Below are 19,819 nucleotides of genomic sequence, written 5' to 3' on the forward strand. Positions count from 1 at the left end.
TTGAAGAGGATACGGTGGCAACTCAAGGTCCAGCTGAGGGAATCTAAGGATGCTTACAGGGGGAAGTTGGAGGCAAAGCTCCAGCAGAACAACACCCGGGACGTGTGGAGGGGCATGAAGCTGATCAATGGCTTCAACATCAAAACCAAGCCACAAAACGGCAGCCCAGACAGAGCCAACGAGCTTAATGCCTTTTTCAATAGATTCAGCACTGGACCCCCTGCTGGCCCTCCACCCCCCACCACTCCAGTCTTTACACCCCCTCAGACGGCCAGTCAACAACTAACCACCGACTTCTTCATGCCTATCACCTCCGCTCTCCCCCCAACTCCCACCCCCACTGAGAAGACCAGCCCTATGACTGTGATGCCTGGCCAGGTGAGAAGACAGCTGGAAAGAGTCAAGCAAGGCAAGACAGCAGGCCCGGATCGTGTCAACCCCCGGGTCCTTAGGACTTGTGCTTCACAGCTGTCTGGCACTTCATCTTCAACCTGAGTCTGAAGCTGGAAAGGATACCGATGCTATGGAAAACATTCTGCGTAGTTGCACTGATGTCACATGTCATGAAGGTCCAGGAGAGACTTGTCCTGGCTCAGCTGAGACACCTGGTGGCCCCTGGTTTGGACCCTCTTCAGTTTGTGTATCAGCCTCATGCTGGTGTGGATGATGCTGTCATCTACCTGCTGCACCGCGCTCACTCTCAACTGGATGGTGGGAAGGGCTCTGTGAGGATCATGTTTTTTGATTTTTTCCAGTGCTTTTAACATCATTCAGCCCTTTCTGATGAGTGAGAATCTGCTCAGGTTGGGTGTCAGCTCCTCCACTGTCTCCTGAATTACTGATTACTTGTCTGACAGGAACCAGTTTGTGCGGCTGGGGGGCTCCCTGTCTGATATTGTTTAGTAACGTGGGGGCACCACAGGGGACTAGCTTGTAAGGGGAATAGGAGATAACACTGTGACTGTTTTAATTCATGTTACACCCAAAACAAAAAGAAAAAAATCATTATATTTCGTCTGACCTCACCATAGTCATGAATGGCTTTACAATGAATGCCCTCAGATTGCCCAAAGCGACACAAGGTGTAGTTGACACGATTCAACACATGCATGAGATAAAGAAATGCTTGATCTATTGACTTCAATTAGATTATTAAGATCAAATACAAAAGTAATCCAAGGCATGATGTGAGTCCTCTTTCAAATTCATGCTTCACCATTCCACACAGGTCATAAACATGAGAAACAATTAGACAGAAGAATATGAATTCCCTGAAGTGAAAATTAAAACTGTTCACTGATGTAATCGATTTTCAAAATGTAACTTTGAGATTTATTTTTAATTATTATGAATCCCAGATAAAAGTCAATTTTGCTGCTAATACTGCAGTACTTGAGATTAGTGCATGCAGCAAAGATACTTTTAATTTGAAGATAAACATTTTTTATTCTTATAATTCCAGTGACCATCATTGTTTAAAATTTGTATCACAGAGAAAGGTTTAAATGTTGATAACATTAAAGTTAAATTATCATTATTTGAAAGAATCAAAGGAAGGCTTGGCAGGAAACAGACACTCATTAGGTGAAAGAATGGCTGCAGACAGTTTCACTGTAGTATTGGGAGGTCCCCTGTTTGACAGGTAGAGATCGCTCAAGGATGCATGTCCCCTCTTTGCCTTTTCTCATGTTGTGGGGACTTACATCTGTTGACACTGACACATTGCCAAGACCTTTAAAGACTTTTTAAAGTTTTGTTAAAGGTGATAATGGTTGATTAATGTCCAGGGAAGAATTTTCATCTGAAGTGATGGAAAGATAGTATTTTCATGGAACGTGGCCATCTGTGCAGTAGAAAGCTTAGAAAGGGCTGCAGTGTTGTCTTTTTCTCAGTGGGGAACTACAAACAGCCAGTCAGAGGTACTTACAGTAGGCTAAATGGTAATAGCATAAGAAACACATGCATTTTATCTGGTTGTCAGTATTTCTTCCAACTTAAAAGAAAGTGTCCTCGCTGAAGACTTTGTAGGCGCACATTTGCCACAACAGCACCACCAGGGGCCCCTTAGGGCAAAGCCATTTTCTTCCATATTTACAGGAGACACTGTAATCGTGCAAATCTGGTTAGTCAGTGGCAAACTTGAACTGCAGCACTCTCAGCTATAGCTTATTTTCAACTATGGTTTTCTTTTTTGTTTTGTTATTTTGTGCTGCAAACATTCAAACGTTTGAGTAAATCAGATTTAGTGCTTTGCTGATACACAGCATCAGTTTTAGCACCCTTTGTAATTTTTTTTTTCACATTTGTGCATAAAACCCTGGGTTCCTGTGTGACCCATCTGACTACCATGCGTCCTGCATTAGCAGTAAACTTTGTTGGTAAAGCACTCCTGTGGAGCTTAACAAATCAATTATACCAGCAAATTCTAAAAGAAAATGCGAGGACACGTGTATGTGAGCCAAATCTTAAGAGAAACTGGGTCATGCAGCAAGACAAAGACCCCAAGCACGCAAGTCGTTTCACGAAATGGTGATTAAAGAAGAACAAAATCAAAGTCCTGACCTCAATCCAATAGCAATGTTGTGGAAGGACCTGAAGCAAGAAGTTCAACATCTCAAAACTAAAGCTGTTCTGGAAATATTTAGTTGCTGTTGCTGCCGATGGGGGCCACACCAGACACTGACAATAAGGGTTCAGATACTATGCAACTCACAGACATGTACAAATGATTATTCTTGAATATATAAACCCATAACTATAATATTTCTGTTAAATTTGTTTGACTGGCTTCTTTTTGTCTACCTTCAGGACTATCATAATGGTATACAGGCTATTCATGGGCGGTATAAAAATGTGATTCCAAAAAACCACTCTTCCGCATCTTTCAGTCATGAGCCCAATTCAAGAGAAATGTTCTCTTTTCCAGATACTAATCAGATTTCAGCAGTGGTGGTCACTGGAGCTGAATCTATTTTCCTTATCAGCCAGACACAAAGTCTGGAGAATGAGCAGACGTGAATGAATGGAAAGAGACATACATAAAAGATGAGGAAGTTGTTGCAATAGATTTGAGCAAGTGCTTTTATTTGACAAAAGCCTGGCACCTAGAGACTAAGTGGTCCTCCTGAACAAACAGTGGAAACGCAGTGATAAAGAGCTGATAGGAGAGATGGTATTGTGGAGGCTGAATGAGGAAAGAAAGATGGATAAAAGGAAATGCAAAGAGAGGCAATAAAGAAACAAAAGAAAAAGAAGATTGTGATTGGAGAAAGTGAGAATCACTCACTACTCCAGGACTCTGACGGATTACATGGATAAAGCTTCTGTAAATGAATAATTACACTCTTCACTCTTCACAACCATCAGATATACAAAACTTAGACAACATACCAAACTCCTTTTATGTGATATGCTTTTGCAACCTTTTCATTGGAATAATCACTTGGTTGACACTGTGTTTAATAGTCAGCCTAGTATTCACTCTAAGACAGCGCCAAATTATGTAAATGAATGGAACAGACTGGCTTCTAGATTTGCATTAGTGACAATCTAATGTGTGCATCTAATGTAATGGTTTTCATAATGTGTGAATAATGGCGTGTGGTTTCAAGACACTGCTCTACCATCTCACTTTAAACCAGTGACATTGTAGTTGTGGCAAACACTTGAAATAAAGACCCGAGGAGAGGAGATAATTGGGATTCAGGTTATGGTCTTTCCCAGGTGGAGAGGAGGCTCTCAGCAGTCAGCACACATCGGCATCTTGTGACACATTCTTCTTCTTCTTTGACATTTTCCATTTGCCTTTTCACATTGGAGGACTGCCATTCCTTCTTTTTTTCACATAAGTGGCTACTTGAATGTCCCAACCTAGAGGTAATGATGGTAACCATTACTCTTCTTAATGTAACCTAGTCAACCTGTTGCGAAACAATGGGGCCAATGTCTGCCTACTGTAAAAATGTGTCAATGACATGCAGAGTTTGTAAACCTATAATCATAATGTGATTATAGTGTGTGTGCCTTGTTACTAAGTTCAATTAACACCTTCATGCAATCTAAACTGAGCTGTTAATGAGTGTGAAACGTTCAAAACAGTGAAACAACAGTTTATGAATGTGTGATAGATGTAGAGAAACAATAGTGCTGATGTATGATGAGCCTGATAAGAAGATGCAGATTATCTTTTCTTTAGTCCGTATGTGGAGTGAGATTTTCTCCTTGTCCATATTTTATCATTGAGATAAAGTCTCATTATTGAAACTCCAGTCCACAAATGGCCAAAGTTATTATTTCCTGTCCAGCTCTTACTCATGAGCACCATATTTCTGTCTTTTCTTGGAATATAGGACAACAGGGACGTGTCTGCCGTGAACCCGAACTTGATTGAGTTGACAGGCCTGTTCCGTGTCAGCAGTTGAGGGGGAGCTCTGGCTTGATTTTTTATGTGGTTTCTAACATTGTCAGCTTCCTCTTGAGGACCTTCTGCCCCAGCTTGTGCAAAGAAAAAAAAAAGAAAAAAAAAAATCTCTTGTGATCCTGAGGCTGAGGAGTCCATGTGTCATGTATTAAAAACAGCATCACTGTATCGGTTCTTGCAAGAAGTTGTATAGTTTATATTATTTACAGGCTGGCGCATAGTGGGAAAATAAGACGGGTAATTATCCTAATAATGTATTCCTAATAAAATATAAATAAATAAAAAAAAATAATTATATATATATATAATTAAAATATTAATTGCACTAATCTGTTTACAATTTTGTCTGCTTCGTCCTTATCAAGAGAATCATCTAGCTGGGCTATGAGGCTGAACTTGCCGTTCAAAAGACCTGTATCTTTATCAATTTTTGTGTGTTTGTTTTGGCTTGCTTTCTTCTTCTGCTTCTCTGGGGAGTTTTTTAATCAGTCTTGACACTACTTTCTTTTGTGCGGTAACATTATTTAGTACAACCACACATCAGACCCTGCTTGATTTCCAAAGAGCTTCTGCTGCTTTGATCACTTCCTGCCCCAGAATGTGGTTTAGTTCATTGTAACAGCACTTGCGTGCATTAACTGCATGTTAAGAGTATTATTATTACACAGATTAGAGCAGAAAGAATGTGTGTGTGTCCGTGACATCGCCCATAGGTGTCCTGAGGAGTGGTTTATAAAGCAGTGATTTAAATATTTTTTGGGGAAAGTTGATTTGAGTCTCTCCGTGGGGAGTTGGTTATGCCCATGCAAAAATCTGTCAGGCCAATCAAATTGGGCGGGCTTTATGCAGTGATGGACAAAGTAACAGCGCTGTATTTTGAGCATCATTGAGTTGAGTTTGTTTAAAATAAAACTCAGATTGGTTGTACGACTATCCAGTTGAATGCAGTTTTTTATTTCTTATTTGTTTTCCTCCGCATTGGTCGAAACCCGCACTATAATGAAAACCCAATGGCATGTTACCAGACTCATACTCTGATAAGAAGTCAGTATAGTGGCTCTGGAAGTTGCCACCTTGGCGGTGCTTGACCTCATCTAACTCCCAGCTGAGACGGGACTAAAGCTTGAGTGGAGCTATGGCAGGACAAATGATGCCTAGGTAGAAAGCTAATTGCTTCAAAGGACACCCACAATATCAATCACAGCAGCCATGGCCTTAATTATGCCTAATTTTAAGACCTATTACAAGGAGGTTATATAAATATTCTCCCCTACAGTTTGCATGAACTGTAAAATAAGCAATAGAGACCAAAACCATATATATATATTTTTTTGCTGATCTCAAGTGACCAATTCTCAGCCCCGGTGGGTGCCTTTAACATTCCATTTGGTGGATAATTTTCTCAACATGTGCACAGAATAGTTCACTATATAATTCACTAACTTTTTCGAAGAACCTCAAAACTGCTGACTGCTGCTCGATCTCACTGTTAAACGCTTACCTTGCTTGTGAAAAATACAAAAAAACATCCAAAGTTTATATCTGGTTTGTTTACATCGCAGACGGCAACAGACTCAATCTGACGAGATTTGTTGCTCCACTGTGACCCTAGATCACAGCAATGTGATTTCATGGTTCTGCAAATCTCAAGGTTACAGAAACGGAGTGTTTGCGCCGCGTTCTCAGACTTGTATGCAAGCCTATCTGCTTTTCTGTTACTGCTTTGAAAAGTGTCTCCGAGTGCTCTCTCTGCTGTGACTGATTCCAGTGTGAATGCTGATTCAAAACATATGCTGGCAAGTAATGTAACCGTGATTGCAACTCCAACATATTTATCTATGATCTGTACAAATATTGTTCTTTTAGCTGAGTGAGTAATGGAAGTGAGTCATGGTACTTAAGAGAGTTTTTGGCTGTAAAAATGACTACACTGCTCCGTTCACACTGAGACATCTGCCTCAGGTCTGATTGATAAAATAATACTAATTTCAGTAAAGACACGCACATGAACATCCTGAAACATTAACAAATGTGTTTCAAGGGGTTCGGTTGCGTAAATGAGTTGAGTTTAAAAATGTGTTGGCCCTAAACTAATATTGAAACCTCCTGTCAAGTTACTTCCCTCAAATGTTGTTGTGTGTAATCACAGGCAAATAAGTGATTCAAATCTATATCCTCCTAATCTATATCTGTAAATTCACAATGATCAAAAGTCAGAAGGCTACTATAAGGTGTTAGAAGTCAGAAGGCTGCTAGAAGGCATTTTCATGGACAATATTTCTTCAACCTGACTGAAATTATTGCTTTACATGGATGCTGGAACATGATCTGATAATATATATGCTTAGAAATGGCCCAAAGCGTCAGTATGCGTCAACTTTTCTGACATGCACAAAGAGTCTCTGCTCGCTATGGACTGTCAAATCTATTCAACAGAAATAGATAACTGTTTCCAACAGTGCTGCCCATGTTAATCAGCACATAAGTAGCTATGCATACCCACTGCTTTTTTATCCCACTGTGCTGTATGCATGTATGTATGTTCCTCTTGGAAAATTTCTCTGTCAGTCTGCTTTATGAAATGTTTTTGCCCAAAAGAGCTGAGATGAGGCTCCTATTAAACTTCAAAGCTAACTAGATGAGTTCTGCTGACACTTCTCAGGAGACTAAAAACCTCTCAGAGACGGAACAGTCTCACACTCTGCAGATATGACTTGACAGGTACATCGTGACTTAACAGGAAGAAATTGTAATGCTGTAAAGCATCCAGCGTCTGCACCTGGGCATCCACGTGGCTGTGCAGGGTGCTGATCAATGACAATTATTTATTCTGATCACGCTGTTGTTGCAGCAGTCCTTTTGACTTCAGTCTGGCTGCGGTGGTGGTCGCAGAGCTGTTTTTGTTGTATGTCTCCACACTTCCTCATTGCATTAGATCACCACACATCTGCTGAGCTGATCATCACTGTGCCCCAGCAGATGGTAATTTGATGATTGTTCATAATGGAGAAAATGAACATTAAATCACCTGATAATAGAAATTGGAATTGGCTTTTATTTTCACTCAGGGAGTCTTCGGTCTCTGCCCTGGGGGTATCGTATTTGCAGTTTGGAATTGGATTCACTTGATTATAGCAGTCCTATTTAAATGAATTGTGTCTTAGGTCCACCAGCAATCTGTAGCCCTCTGTTTAGTGAAGGCCATTGTGCACCATTTTGATTTCAGTGTTTGTTTTTTGGTCTCTGTCCAAAATAACAAATGTCCAGAAGGATGATTTGTTATCCCTCACTGTCCAGTCCTGTTTTCTCATATATCATCGTGTTTACCTATAGCTGATATGGAAATGGAGTTATAATCACAAATCCTCAGTTTATCTTTTGCAAACATTGACCCAGATGGTGATGCGAAAAAATAATAAATAAATGCATTTTTTCCCCCTCATCTTAATCAAAAGACATGCTTCATTTATTTGTTTTTGAACTACATTGTGCGCACAGATGGGGGACAATAATTGGCACAGGATCTCTGAAGTAGTAGTTTGTTAATCATTGGTTCTATCGTATTAGTGCTTCTTAATGGCAGCACAATAGCTGTCCTTCTTAATGTCAGACTTTTTCAGTCCAGACGTAACGTGAACTGGCTTAACTTTATAAGCGCCAGCTAGCAAAGTTAGATTAAAAGTCAACTGTTTACTATAAATTAGATTTATTTGCTGATACTTTATTTAAACTTCCATGCATCTGTCCGTAGAATGCCACGTCTCAACAGCTTATGTTTAACTTTCCTGTAGATGAACTGATGAACTGCACAAGCTGTTGCTATTTGTCACTTAATCCAATATCTTATAGTAATTTAGACACAGGGTGATACAAAACTCATGCTCAAAAAAATGCCAGGATCTCACAAAATCTTGCGGGAAACAATGAGATTACTCATACTCGACTCTCGACTCAACTTTTCAGGTAGTCTTTGACACACCAGTTCATGCTTTAGCCTCCTTCAACAAGGAAACCTACGCTGCTGTGGTGGATGGGGGCATATATAGAACTTGAGAGGAATTTGTTACCAAGCAGAGGCAATGAGTATTTAGAAAACTGACTAAATAATGGCTTTGACCTTGCACTTTCCTTTGAATTTTCTTAAAATGTGCAGTTTGATCTGTTACTGCATTTCTGTGTTACAGTAACTGCAGTCTGTGTCTGACTTTCTCCTTTTACTGCTTGTTTCAGCTTTATATTAGCGAGGTGTAGACAGACTCAAGTCTTATCTAAACATAAGTCCGGTAACACGCCATTTCAATTTCATTGTGAAGTGTGTTGCAACAGAGACAGAGAGTAGAAAATACCTCTGCATGCACTTGGATAGTCCTACAACCACTCAGAGCCATTTCGGTAAAAACATATTCACCCATGGCACTCAGATGACATGTAAAACTACATCGTTGTTACTTTCCTGTTCATCACCTCATAAAAACCACCCTAATGACTGCTGGCTTGGCAGATCTTTGCTCCTACAAAAAAATGTTGCTTGAGTGAAGTCCAGCTGGTTTCCAGGCTGATTTAATATAGTTGTTTCTTGGGCTTGATCTGATGAAGCAAATTAATAAACTAGAAGACAGCATGGTCTGGACAGTGGAAACCTTTTCCAGTGTTGACTGCTTCTGGTCTGTAACAGACATGAAAACCACTAATGCTTGTCGTCCTTATTTTGTTCACATCAGGACTGATTTCATGTCCTGGAGGGGTAATAACTACTCGAACAATACGGTACCATGGCTGGTTTGGTGGAAGTGGACAATTGCTCACAACACATGTTTTACTTGATTACTACTACTGCTGCTAAACTCAATTACTACTAGTTCTAGTACTGTCTCTGGGTCACCAGATTTCTGCAGTTTGGACACAAACATTTGTACATTCTGCTGTAATACCGATAATAAAATCATTCTTCAGTATTCTTTGTGGAGCTAGCAGGTGTAAAACACTGAAAAATATATACTTTTGTTCGCATGTGCGACTCGGCTGCACAGCACAAATACGTTTTTAGAGAATAGAGCATGATATTTCCTCCATACATTTTGTGTCACTTTGACAGTTACAAAGTTAGCTTAAGTCATGTTATGAGACACAATACTCAGCAGACTCATAAAACTCTTTTTCCTTCAACAGCTTCGCCATCTGTTGTTGCGGAAGAGAAAACTCCCTCTAACTGCAATAACACATTTTTAATGAAATCCATTTGGGGGAGAAAATTAAAGTGAAGGTTTGTGTTACACCCACCAGCTTCTCTCCGCTATCACCACATTCTTGCTCCCTTAAGGGAAAACGACTTCAAAGTCGACCAGTCACATTTAGACAACAGAATGAAGACGAGTGCAGGGGGAAGAGGAGAAACAGATTGTTCAGTCAACCCTGACATTACTGTTTTTACCTCTGGCCAGTTTACTGATTTCAAGCGAAACATTGTGTCATCAATTACAATATGATGTGGCCATTTACATTGCTGGAGAAAGTAGAGCTATGTCTTAATATAACAAATGGCTGTGGCTTGTGTTTTCGCGTTGCAATGCACTGGACCATCTAGACAGAAATATGAATTCAACAAGATATAAAGTCTAGTGTAATCTGTAATTTCTGTGCTTCTTCAAAGCTGTGAGAAGAGCGATGTGCCTGGAAAGTGTATTCATTAATCACTGAGCAAGATTTCACTTTGGTTAGTTGCTGCACATGCATTGTGTTACTTTTTTTTTGTTCTTTTAGGTATCACAGTAGAGGGTGGTGGGTGGGTGAAGTCGAGTCCTGGGACCTGGGACATGGCTGCTAAAAGTCTTTTTTTTCGACCGTGTGCTATGCAACATTACAACGCAGTAATTCCTGTCATAGCGAGTTCACTGTCCAAAAGCTGATATAAAGCCGAAGGACTAGCATTGGCTCCATCTATCTTTTATCCAGCTCTGTATATTTTGTTTTCATTGGAGCGATCTTTTGCACATCTTTACCAGCCTGATGAATATATTATTTCGACGGTTAACCAATTAGCCTTGGCTATATAACATTCATTCGTTCATCTTCTGTAACCGCCTGCCCTGTAAAGGGTTGTCGGGGGCTGGAGCCTATCACAGCTGCAAGAGGCATCAGTACTAACCACCACACCATTTAATTATAATGATAAAGCCCTCTCATTGACCAGAAGAAAAGACATGTATGAGGATTGGATTCTTCTGATAGTTTCTAAAAGACTTCAACAAACATTTGCCTTGAGCGAGATACAGAACTGAGCTATCTTGTGCTGGAATTTTCCATCACATTTTTTGAAAAAAAAAGAGCTCCAAGTCAAACAAAATGACAGAGTCACTGCAGTCACATATGTAGATCAGAGATGAGTTACACAATTCTCTCCTTCACTGACTCATGCAGATTTGTTTAACTTTTGCTTTGTTAATCTTGTATCTCCTTTTTCCTGATTCTTTTTTTCTTCATTTGACCCACAAGTTGGTTCAGGGATAAACAATACAAATAATCTACTGATCATTTTTGTAAAAACTAGTATTATGTAATGTTAGATAAATACTCTGTTAAATGCAATACAAAGCCCAGTATAAACAGTCAAGGACTGAAGTTTGTTATTTTGTTATGCAACGATTAGGTTGAATACAGAAACACTGAGGGCTGGGGAAATAATTATGAATTAAGTCAGAGGGGTCAGAAGCACTGAACCTGTTCTTCTTAAATGACGAGTGAACTGGACTGAATTTTGTTCCCAGATGATGAGTTTAATTCTCTGTACATTATGCTAATGTCTTGGTTTTTTTTTCCCAGTTAAATAGAGCTGCTATATGTCCACAGCAGAACAACCCATAGTAAACAGTTGTCTGTGGAGCATTTTTCTGCAAACTTATACAGTTTGATGCACAGGTTCAAAACAGATGTCATGAGCTTTCAGTGTCCTGCTCCGTATGTATCTGAATGAATTAGACTGAATATTATTCACACATGGTTAAAGGGGATGTTAAGTATATGCGGAGTCTGAGAGCAGGTCTGTTATGGTGTTAGGCCCAGAGGTGGTCTGACAATCTGGATATTGAGTCAAAGCCGTACAGCCATCAGACCTGCTGAACTAAGGGCAGCAGATTGACTGACTGCAGCCGCTGGCCTTAATATAATCATTATTCGTATATATCTGAATAATAACTTGTAATGTGTTTTCTGCTATAACTGTGACCTGTCTAACAGTTCATTGTGGTTAAATGCGCAAAACTTGCCTGACCTTTGTGACATTATGCTAATGATAACCACTGCATTCCCTGTATGTGTTTTAATCAATTAATGTTTTACACAATAGCAAAAATGAAAATGGTGTTCAAACTAGTAAAAAAAAAAAATAGTGAGACTTATTATTGATAGACTTTTTGTTGATGTTTGAACCTTGGTGGAAAAAACAAAACAAAAACCTTGACAATACAGAGGAGAGAGGACTCTAAAAGCAGCAAGTTATTTGGTGGCAGCAGAAGAGCAGGAGAGGCTATGTGATCTCATAGCTTCTCCAGAGTACCACAACTAACTTTGGCCATGTCTTTACCTATTAATCCTCCACCATAGCTACCAAACGTGAAAATAGCAAACAAAAACTGCATCATGTGAACCACATACGTTTGATCCTTGACTTTCCTCACAATGAAACCATTATGACTGTGGTAAATCTAGTCCTGGTGTGGCAGTCAGTGAGGCTATTAGCTCCAAAAGACTCCATCTGTTCAAATGTGTTGGTTCAGGATGACTTCACAACACGCCATCTCTGAGTATTGATGTTTGGCTCAAAGGAAATATGTACAATATTAGAAACGCAGCATCAAAATGTCATTATCAGTATCTGTAACTACTTTTGTGATACTACTACTACTACTACTACTACATGCCCATCATGGATACTGTACAAAAACATCCAACTTCTGTGACGCAGACAGCAATGTGTATTGTTATTTTTATTGTAAGTGATGAATCAAAACGTTGTGGCACAGTGGAGTGGTTTTTAGCACTGATGCCTCACAGCAAGAAGGTTCCGGGTTCAAATCCATGGGCCAACTGTGTGGAGTTTGCATGTTCTCCGTGTGTCTGCGTGGGTTCTCTCCAGGTACTCCAGCTTCCTCCCCCTGTCCAAAGACATGCTGATTAGGTTATTTGGTGATTCTAAATTGACTGTAGGTGTGCGTGTGAGTGTGAATGGTTGTCTGTCCCTCTGTGTTAGCCCTGTGACAGACTGGAGACCTGTCCAGGGTGTAGCCCGCCTCTTGCACAATGACAGCTGGGATAGGCTCCAGCCCTTACAGAAGATGAATGAATGAATGATCAATCAATACATACTGTCTTGTCTATACTTTCTATACTGAATATTGTTGTGATGAGTGAACCTAAAAGACACTACAACTTCTGTAAGTTATTTGCACAACTAAACACAAACAACCTGTAGTGGAAACATACACTGTGTTGGACACTTGTACCTGCTATAAAGTATAATAACTTTGTGTAGTGTAGAGGGTCTGCAACGTCCCGTGCTTTCCCGTGTCATTTAAAAAACAGTCGGACAGCGAGTCATGCTTTAAGAATGCACAGCTGTATACAAGGAATTGTGACCCAAGTAGGAAATAGCCAATATATGTTTGTAAAACTAAAAAATGGAAATTTAAATTAAAGCAAAAACCCAGCTCAGAGGGACAGACTCTTTTTTTGGTATAAAGTGAGGCGCACAACAAAGAAAAATATGTTTCATTGCTGCATAAACTCTGATCTTCACATCTGAACCTCACTGCTCCAGTGTCTTCTTTGCAGAACAAACTTCTAGTGAACTACTGAAAGTCTTCACTAGTTGTGTTCTCAAAAAGAAGTTTTTGTTATTTGACAATGTACCCAGCCTATACATCGATCCTAATATTGTGTAGGTCTCCCGTGTGCCTCTAGAACAGTTTTGACTCATCAGAGAATGGACATGGGCCTTCTGAGGGTGTCCTGTGATTCCTCAGTGGGGACCTTTGGGTCCTATGGGTTGAGGGGGCGGGCGTCTGTGGATCATCCCACAGATACTTGATCAGTTTGGGATCTAGTGAATTTGGAGGCCAGGTCAACACCTTGTGCTGTTTTTCATGTTTTTTTAGTTGTTCCTAAACTGTTTTTGTGTGTGTGCCTGTGTCAGGCTGCATCCTGCTGGGGATGGCTGCTGCCATCAAGGAGTGTCATTGCTATGGGGTGGGGGTGCCTGGTCTGGTCATAGCATGTACCCTATTACTGGGGTAATTTTGAACATGCTGTTATTTCCACTTCTGGTTAGATGCCAAATTTGCCATTTTGTTTGTGTGTGCATACGTACTATATGCAACGACAACAAAGGAGAATCTAATCTAATTCAACTTTTTTGTTGTTTCTGATTATATGCACTTTATACTAAACATGTGGTATATCTATTCTAAGTCTACAATAGCAATGAGTACGAAACAGGAGGAGAATGGAAATGAACAGTCTATCTTTGTCATGAGGTCTCATGTGCTCAGTGCTCACTGAGGTAAGCTGAGAAGAAAACAAGTGAACCCAGAACATAATGAAGCATAAAATGACAGCACAGCCCTTATATTTAAAACACTGACAGTGCTGAGTGTTGTCTAACAAGTAAGCATTAATTTCTTCATCAGCGTACACTCTGCTCTGGTGTCTTCTCACATCAGAAGCTTCTCTGCTAATGAGCTGCTGCTTCAACTGGCAGCCGTACTGGAGTAGAGTTAAGTTAGAGCTGATTAGTCAGTGAGTCAAGTCAACACAATCAGAATAACATGTTCAACATGATGATGTTTAGAGATGGAGGCTCAGAGGAAATGACCTGACTAATATGAATGTGTTCTTTCCTGTCATCGCTGCTCTTCACAAGACGCTAACAAGACGGAAAGTAATCCCGTTAAGATAAGCGCCTCTCTCTCTTTCACACACACCTGCCTGTACTTCTGTTAAATCCCAGAGAGACTTCTGTTCTCTACCTCAAACATATTTCATCATCGTGCCTGAGACAGACTGGATCCTCAGTTTGACTCTGTCTGCTTTAATATTGACAGCTTCAGTAAAAACAGCTCAGCTGCACACTTCCTTCTCTCAACCTGAACTCAGCTGCTCTTACACATGTATGGCAGGTATTCTGTCACTTTTCAAAGGAAGATGTGTTGCATTTTTATTTTTTTTTTAAGTTCACATTTTCTGTCCTTGTGTGCTCTTTGTCTGAAAGCTGAGTTTTATTTCATGACAAGGGACAGGCAGCACTCAAAAACACTCAGCAGGCACATTAACTCCATTAACAGGCCAGAGGGGTTGTATTGAAGGTCACCTAAGCCTTTGTCACGCTTACTGTCCATCTTTCCAGAAGGAACGTATCAGAGGCCAGATGCACTAGAATGTCAAACATAATGGTCAGGATGTGACATTTTGGCACTTTGACACTGCTGGAGAGAGGACGCGCAAGGACTGCTGATGAAAAACGAGCAGAAAGAATCGGACTAAGAGAGAAATAATATTTGTTTCTATGTCTTTTCTCATGTCTACTTTTCTAATTAAATGTCAACGGTAAATAATGGTGCTCTGCAGACTGTAACAAGATCAGCCCTGAGAGGAATTGTAAATGTTTGGTAATGGAATGGTGACTGAGGCAACGCAGTGATTGATCAGCTGCTCAGCTCGTTTAATTTCCTTTGTTGCTTTCCGTGTGTCCTTGTACAATGTAGTCCCTGCCTGTATTTATAAATCTGTTCTGATACAGAAACTTGATAATTATCATTTGGAGCACGGCTGTATCAGTAGCAAGTGCTAAGCAAACAAAAACGGAGATTAACAGATTCCTTCTCTTTCTGTTTTGCCTGCAAGAAGTAAAAAAGTTTTCACCCGCTGCTCACATTCCATTTATTATTTCTCATTCTGCACTCAATCACATCTCTCCCTGGTCCCCTGTATTTTCACTGTATTTCATTTTTGTGTGCGCCCTATCCCTCATTAAAGTTTACTGCCTCACCAAAATGTGAAGCTTTGTCTGCTTATTTTAAATCTGCTTACCTAGGAGCGGTTTCTCAAAGAAAGTGTTGTTAAAAAAAAGATGCTGAGGAATGATTTTTCCCTAGAAACACTAAGGTCAGCTTGGGTCACCTGAGAGCAGAGTGGGCGGAGGAAAGAAACCTTGTTGCTGTTAGTAGAAGGTTTTTTTGCAATATACATGTGGCTGTTTTTATTGCACACGTGGCCTTCGTGCTGCTTCTCTCCAAGCAGACACCCGATTATAACCTGTTGTTTCACTTCTCATCAGGGAAACATGGATGCCCTTTTCTAAAGTAGTCGTCCAATTAATTAGAACAAATTAAACTTTGTCATGTTAATGAGTGATTTGTCTGTTTCTTCAGTTCACAGTGAGAGAGGCACGGAGATGGTGAGACGGCGAGGAGAAGACTTATTGTCAGTGAGCTCTGTTTCCCTAATCTCGTTACATCTCCGCCTCTCCTTAATGAGTCACACAGTCCCACAGCGCTAATGAGATGTTTTGACTGCAGCGTTGAGCTGAAATGTGACACACATTATTGTTTAGATGTGGCTGAGCCTTCAGCTACTCTACAAAACCGAGACCCTCACCTACAATGTGATGAATGTAATTACGTCTCTGCTATAATTGCGTGTCTGCTTTCGGTCGAACGTTTCAGCTGTTATGCAAAAACAATTCATTTACCGTGTGTGTTTTGTCACACCTGTGGGCATTATAAATATTGTATGTAAAGATGCCAATATCAGTAGTAAATCCTTCTTGATGTGAATCAAAGTGCTTAATAATCCTGCAGAACATTTTCTTCTTACCGGTGTTTCTTCGCAGGCACCATGATACTGGAAACGGCTTCTCTCTATTGAACACAGATGTGTGTTTTTTTTCTTCTTCTTCAGTCTACCACTCTACCACAGGGGAACTTCTTGTCAAACACTCGATATATCTAACACAGGTGCTTGATACAGGCTTCAAAGCCAACAATATGCCACAATGAGATGTGTGCACCTGGAGGTATTCCGGTAGCCTACAGTTAAATTTTTATCCTTCAGTACTGCAAGAAACAATAGGCGGATTACTCACTTCTCTGTGAAAGCATCCCTTGCATACAAGAGAAAAGGCACAAAAAAACAACTCCATCATTATTGGCAATCTTTCTGAAGCTCACAATAACATGTTTTTCTTTAGACTGTGTGAAGAGATGCCAATATGCTTAAAGGTGCATGCCATGCTAGGACTATAGTGCTGGAAGCAGTAGAAAACTCATCAGCTGCATTTCTTTGGAGTGGATCGAGGCAAACTCAATAGTCAGTGTGTAGGATTTAGAGGGATCTCTAAGGAGAAATGAAAGCACTGTAGGTTCTTCTACATGCTTGGAAAGGAGTTAGGAAGTAGGGGCATTGACTTATTTGCAGTCTGTAACGTTATTAGGTGTCACTAACCCTACGCACCGGACCTCTTGAGAACACGCTGAAACTAGCAACGAAACTGAGAGGAAATAATGAAAATCCGTTCCCATCGATCTGTGGTAGAACTAGTGGCATGCACACAATTCCAAAGGACACTTGAAAACCAACCCTTCAACCCTTTCATGCTGACATTAACAATACATTTAAAACAATCAGTTAACAGACATAGTATATGTAACCATCTTGTTCCTTTTTTGTTGTGGGCTTCGGGGTCTGTAACTTGGGATCCCAGTCATCTGAATCATCTGAGTGCGGTTGAGTTTAATTTGTTTAAAAGAAAATCACTCTGATTAGTTGTAGGATTATCCAATTGCATGCACAAGTATTGTTTTTTTTCCTCTCTGTATCGGTTAAAACAAAACGAAGGAAATCCAAATGGCATGTTACCCGATCCATATTCTGATAAGAATGGAGTCTGTCTTCACCAGGCTACGGGGGGTTTGTGCAATACATTCTGTATGGTTCATAAACAGTTGTATTGTTATTTAACCTTGTCTCACTGAATCATCTGTTTCTGTGAAATATGGTTTATGGTTAAACCCTCATTCTTCTTTCACATATTTATTTGTACATTTTTATCTTGCATTAAATAAAAAATCCTGAAAGCGTGAAAACATTATGAGAATGTGAATCCTGCAAAGGTTCGAAAAGGAAACTGGACTTGTAGAGTTTTCTGAGAAGACGTTTCACCACTCATCCGAGTAGCTTCTTCAGTTCTAGGGGACTGGTGGGAACCAGTCAACCCCATTCACACCTTGACACTGGAGCCTCTGATGGACAAGAGTCGTTAGAGCACCATTCATAGGGAAGAGGACGGGGACAAAAACAGTCCCCTCTCAACGACAGGTAAGTACTCAACCGTTAATAATCCCTGTCCTCCTCCCTATGAATGATGCTCTAACGACCCTTGTCAATCAGAGGCTCCGGTGTCAAGGTGTGAATGAAGTTGAAACCTCTTGGGGAACAGAAGTTAAATCTGTATTGTAAATAGATGGCAGATTAAATCTCAGTCCACCTCCTCTGTTTAGAGAAGGTTTTTCCAGTCTGACATAGATGGCTTCCTTTACTTCTCTTTCAAACCATCGGCCTTCTCCGGCTTTTTGGACGTTGTTATGTCCTCACTGCACTGAACAGCATACACCACATTAGTCTGTTTTTGCCTGGGTGTTTGGTCTTTAGGGTGGACCAGTCCCTGGTTTGAAATAAACTGGAATGCTGTGTTTTCTGAAAATTCTCCTGAGTTTTTCCGACACCCCAGCCACGTAGGGGATGACGATGTTCTTCCTTTTGTTGTACTCCTCCTCTCTGTCCTTTTTGGGATATCTTTTTGAGCCTTTGACAAAGGCCCAGTTGGGATATCCACATGTCTTGAGTGTTTGTTTGATGTGTTCCTGGTCCTTCTCCTTGCCACCCAGTCCCCTAGAACTGAAGAAGCTACTCGGATGAGTGGTGAAACATCTTCTCAAAAAAACCTCTACAAGTCTAGTTACCTTTTCAAACCTTTTTTGGATTTACCGTAACCTGGATGACTGAGAACCTTCACAGACAATGTGAATCCTGAGCCAACATGTAGTTATTTCACTTGCAGCACATATCCAGTCCCTAATTTTAAGTTATCAGGGTTAGTAATAGCTCATTCAACAGATGAACAGACTTCATTACCTCGTCACTTTTCTATCCAGAGGCTGCTCATCATTTACTTTTTAAATTGCATTTAATTTAAAACTTAATTAAGATTTGAATCAAATAAAACCAAAAAATGGAAGTGTTAAACAATAGCTCAAAGTTATACCTAACAGAACCTGGAGTCAAATGAAGAGCCATGCCTCTCATTCTTTATCTAACCATGTACCAGCAGCTACACGTTAATGAGCTCTTAAGTGGCCAGCTAACAGACATTTAAAACATAAAACTGGAATTTATTTTATTCTTTCTACACTTTCCGTAACAGAAAACCTATTTGTAAGTGTGGAGCATAGAGGTGCATTACTTCCACCCACCAGGCTGGAGTGGATTTACAGCAAATCGTTGCAGCGCAGTCTTCATTTTGTTTACGTCAATTTCCCTGTGATATCACATATGGGTGATACATTTAATGGTCCCTGATGTGGCATTATATCTAAATAATATGCTGTGGAATGTGTTGCACTATTATTTTGTGTGAAACTTGAGATTAGAGTGAAGAACATCCTGAAGGGTGTGTTGCAGCCCGACTTCAAAATCAGTACGGGACCTTAAATATCGTAGGAAGATAAAACATGGGGGACGCAGAAAGATAATCAGAACACGAGACATAAAGAAAGCAGGAGGGGTAGGTGTGTGTGGGGAGGAGCGAAGAGAGAACACACGACCAGGGGGAGGAAGGTAGTTAGAGAACAGCTCCTCTGTTGTTTGTGTTGTATCTCCATCTGAAAAAGACTGCGTTGTTCACAACAATGGCTAATACTCTGTGTTTGTTTTAGGGTGACTACATAGTTAACCTTTACTATTCATTCTTCGATATTAATGCCAGAGCCCATGGGAGCTCCAGATGACACCAAATGACATTCTCTCTGTGATATGAGGCACAAAAGGTGGACTTTAATGCCATCAGCTGTCCACAAAAAAACTGTATGATGCAAAAAGCCTATTGATACATCACAGAGCTGCTATACAGATGTGAAACAACTTATTTTGTCTAGCTGATCATTCAACAGAAAACAAATAATAATTAATAATGTAATTAATATCCAAAAAACTAAAACAGTAGAAACTGGACTTGCTGGATGTCTTGACCTTTCCAGTTGTCTGTGTTTTAGCAACAACACCAAAGCAGCTGATGAGAAGACTGTGATTAACCATTCTTTAGGAATATTCAGGCAAAATTATAGACAGCCACTT

Source organism: Chelon labrosus (assembly GCF_963514085.1).
Source record: "Chelon labrosus genome assembly, chromosome: 13".
Classification (NCBI taxonomy): domain Eukaryota; kingdom Metazoa; phylum Chordata; class Actinopteri; order Mugiliformes; family Mugilidae; genus Chelon; species Chelon labrosus.